The following is a 4,906-nucleotide window of genomic DNA, read 5'->3' as shown; positions in this document are numbered from 1 at the left end:
GACTCTGACAGGTGACATGTACGTAAGCATTCTGCCTGATCATCTGCATCCACTCATGTCCATTGTGCATTCCGACGGACTTGGGCAATTCCAGCAGGACAACGCGACACCCCACACGTCCAGAATTGCTACAGAATGGGTCCAGGAACACTCTTTTGAGTTCAAATACTTCCACTGGCCACCAAACTCCCCAGACATAAACATTATTGAGCATATCTGGGATGCCTTGCTGTGTGCTGTTCAGAAGAGATCTCCACCCCCTCCTACTTATACGGATTTATGGACAGCCCTGCAGGATTCATGGTGTCAGTTCCCTCCAGCACTACTTCAGACATTAGTTGAATCCATGCCCGTGGTGTTGTGGCACTTCTGTGTGCTTGCGGGGGCCATACACGATATTAGTCAGGTGTACCAGGTTCTTTGGCTCTTAAGTGTATTTCCACACTTTCTTTTCCAGCATTAATTTCCAGATAAAGTTTAGTGTTAGTCACTTTGACATTAAGAATGCCATTGTATATTCCACTCCCCATTCTCTAAATAAATCGATGGGAAGTAATTCGCAAGTAATACAGACGAACGTGTTTTTAAAGTCAGAATATACGACATTGCATCTGAACCTCAACTGACGGGTGGATGCTTCATGCAGCTACTTGTATATATGCCAGATGCCCACATAAGTATGTACTACATGGTAGCGATGAAAATTGTAGAACACACATCTTCTTTGGGTGAATTCTTCTTGTGGCTAAATGCGTACAAATGAATCAAAATAGTAGACTTAATTGTATTTTTCTTAACAACAGTGTTTTGTCTTCTTATGAAAATGTAAAAGTAATTTTAAGTTGGATGAAAAATAAATTATTTTCTTACCTCACTATCATTGTATAATTTCTCTTCATCCTGTTCGCACTTTCAGTGTATACAGCTTTGCCCACATACTATGTGTATGGTTTTGTTCAAGTACTGGTGATACAATTTTAGACATGTTTGCTATGTGTCTTTGAATGTGAATATGGTGAAGTGCCTCCTGTTCCTATAAGCCAATTTGTGGTAGACCATAGGCACCATTCTATATATTTTGTTATCTGCCACGTTAAACTTTACCTTCATGTTCAAAACAAATGTCATTTGTGTCTCGCAGACCTTTATATATACAATTGGGATAGGTTTTTTTTGTAAATAACAACAAAAATGTACAGTAACGATTTTTTTATTTTTTTTTTCAATTCTCACAGATCCAATTTGATTCTTGAGATACAATTTGGTCCATGAGGTACGAATTGCTTCTAATATTCGACACAAGAACAAGAAAATTTACTGGCTGAAATATTTACAATTTTTAGATTTATAAATCTATACTAAAACCTAATGCAAAGATACTTTTATTCTTTCATTGCAACAGTCTCAATAATAGCAGTTACATGGTTGTTAGACAACAACAGTTCTGATAAACTGTGGATTACGTATATATTTACTTCTACACTTAAAAACTAATCAGTCTTGGATGGTTAGCAGCAGGTGAAACTTAAAACTATTTACATGACGTGTAAGGCGAACATATATATTTCTGACATACAATTTTTGTTGTTGGCGCACAGGGTGCACAGATATTTTTCAATTTTTTGTCGATGAACATTGTGCATAGATTTTTTCTTACAGGATATACACTGAACAGTCAGAACATTATGACCACCTATCTAATAGCCGGTATGTCTACCTTTGGCATTTATAACAATGGCGATACATTGTGGCATGGAAGCGGTGAGGCCTTGGTAGCCTGCTGGAGGGAGTTGTCAGCACATCTGCACACACAAGACATCTAATTCTCATAAATGCTGGGGAGGATGGCGATGAACTCTGGTGCCAAGTTCAATCACATTCGAGAAGTGTTTAATCATGTTCAAATCTGACGAGTTGGGGGGCCAGCACATCAATTGGGACTCCCCACTGTGTTTCTTGAACCACTCCATCACACACCTGGCAGTGACATGGCGCATTATCTTCATGAAAAATGTCACTGCTGTCAGGAAACATTATCATCATGAAGGTTCGTACAAGGTCTGCAACCAGTGTACGATACGTCTTGGCCATCATGGGGCCTTGCATGAGCTCTAGCGGCCACCTGCTTGTATCTGTACTGCAGTACAATTGTCGAGATGCTTTGGAAGACGATGGGTCATGTCCTCCCATCAACATGATGAAGAAGGTATCAGGATTCACTAGACCATGCAGTGATCTGCCACTGCTCCAATGTCCAGTGCCAATAGTCACATTGCCATTCCAATCATAGTTGCCATTGTGTTGGTATAACATTGGTACATGCATGGGTTGTCAGCTGTGGAGGCCCATCGTTAGGAGTGCACAGTACACTGTGTGTTGAGACACACTTCTACTATGCCCAGCATCAAAATCTGATGTTAGTTTTGTCACAATTTGATATCTGTTTTGTTTTACCAGTCAGCCCAGATTACGACATCCATCATCTGTAATAAGGGGTGGCCACTCAACTCTATGACGTCTGGACATGGTATCACCTTGGTTTCGTCACATGTTGAAGATAATCATCACACAGCTCTCCTCGAACGCTCGAAAAGTCAAGTTAGTGTCCGAAATGCTCATGCCAAGCCCCTGGGCCACCACAATCTGCCCTCAGTCAAACTCAGATAGATCGTGCATCTCTCCCGTTCTACTCACAGAAAGCACACTCCCTGATTCTGAGTGTACCTTGTGTGTGTCTGACTAGTAGTCATTCTTCGCCAGGTGATGCTGCTATCGCCTGGAGGACGTTATATCGATAGTAGGTCGATGGTCATAATGACCTGGTTGATCACTGTATATATTTACAAGTGTACACATTACACGTTCCTCACCCACAAGATGTGCTACATTTAAACCCATTCTCGTCCTGTCCCTGTCACTCAATCAGAGTCCCCCCATTCACTGTCTCTCTACAAGTAAATAGTGTGAGTACATCAGTTTCAATCTCATCACCACAAATGACTCTTTTATCGACATGAAGCGACATGCCGACCTTAGATTGCAGCACGGTATGCCGTCTCGATCGAATACTACTTTGACACACAATATTCTGCAGCTGTGGTGGAGCACTAAGAACACTGCTGTTCAGACACTACAAATATTCTTCGATAGAGAGGGCTCTCTATGCTGCATGATGCACATCCTTGGTCCACCTCTGGGAGGCATTTTCCAGTGTGCTATATGCGTACATTTTTGCTTGCAAACGTACAAACTACACAGACTGATTCGCCTTGTCTTTCGTTAGGCTGATAACCTTCTTGTTCTGTGGAACAGTACTGTAAGGTGAGGATTATCAGCCGTGTATGAAGATGTGTCCAATTTTTCACCTCATTACTTCATTTGGATCACAGTTCTTCACCCAACATATGAAGCTATCTGTATCCATAGAAAGTAATTTAGAGTTAGTGAAATGAGGATTCGCAAACTCATAATGAAAGTGGTACATGTGGAGTTTGGGTAGGTGCAGTATGCACATCAGCATATAGGTAGGTTTCATTAATTCTACTGCAACAATCACCATCTCCACGACATTAAAGTTCTTACTGAATATTGTGACCTATTTAAAATTTGATTGGATGATGCATTTTCTTACACCACAACGCCCATCCCATTCGGTTCTAATCAAAGTCTCATGATGTTACCTCAAAATCTCCATTGTTTTACTTAAAATTAAATTATTCATTAATTTAAAAAATCTTTCGCGACGTAACACATTGCAGAAGCCCTCAGTGTTGCATTGAAATGGAATACTCCTTCAAACAGGGGGATTACTTAAAGGAGATAGCCTGGGTGATTCTAATCAGCTTCATCACTAATCTGAGACACTGTTGGAGATTACGATAGTGAATAATGATTTCCATTTATTCCCCAGCGTTTCCATTAGTTTTGGGGTCGAGCCTCTTCACAGAACTTGTTGCTCTTGACACAGCAACAAATCGGCATGTGCATCTTGCAAACTAATGGGATATGTGAGTTCCACCTCCACCACATACCCCATATCAGAATCAGTCGCCATACCCTCGATTTTTCCACCGAATCCCTTGCATTCGTGTTTGGACTCCCATCGAAACTCGCCAATCGGCAGTGACTGTTGCACGGCATGCCTGCATAAATGATCGACATCCAAGTATATGACGTAACTCGAACCAAGGGATGCATTGAACCTGTGGTGTCACCGCCAGACACCACACTTGCTAGGTGGTAGCCTTTAAATCGACCGCAGTCCGTTAGTATACGTCGGACCCGCGTGTCGCCACTATCAGTGATTGCAGACCGAGCGCCGCCACACGGCAGGTCTAGAGAGACTTCCTAGCACTCGCCCCAGTTGTACAGCCGACTTTGCTAGCGATGGTTCACTGACAAATTACGCTCTCATTTGCCAAGACGATAGTTAGCATAGCCTTCAGCTACGTCATTTGCTACGACCTAGCAAGGCGCCATTATCAGTTACTATAGATGCTGTAATAATGTACAGACAAGAGCTACGTTCACCTATTATGGATTAAAGTTAAGTATTCTACCAGTTACCTCCTTTTTTCTGAAGTCTAAAATCCGTATCCTGTTCCAGACCTCATGCCAGCCTGCGTGAGCTTAAACGCGTGCCTTTCGGCTTCCTCATAGTGGATTGGCTGTCTTGTCAATCCACAACAGAACCTCTCATCATTACGCGGGTAATTTGCTTTGGCATGCAAAGTCCCCCATGGATCCCTCGCTCAAACAAAATAAGCATGCTTCATTTTCTTGAGCATAGTGTCGCAAGCCAGCCCATGTGCTGTGTAATAAAAGGCGGGATCCAGAAAATATGTAGTCATGCATAGAGTCTGGAATGTCTCGGAAATGTCCGTAAACAAGCGCATGTCTGTGTCCA

The sequence above is a fragment of the Schistocerca cancellata genome, chromosome 1, assembly GCF_023864275.1.
Source record: "Schistocerca cancellata isolate TAMUIC-IGC-003103 chromosome 1, iqSchCanc2.1, whole genome shotgun sequence".
Taxonomy (NCBI): domain Eukaryota; kingdom Metazoa; phylum Arthropoda; class Insecta; order Orthoptera; family Acrididae; genus Schistocerca; species Schistocerca cancellata.
The sequence above is the reverse complement of the archived record's forward strand: the minus strand, read 5'-3'. Positions refer to the sequence as shown.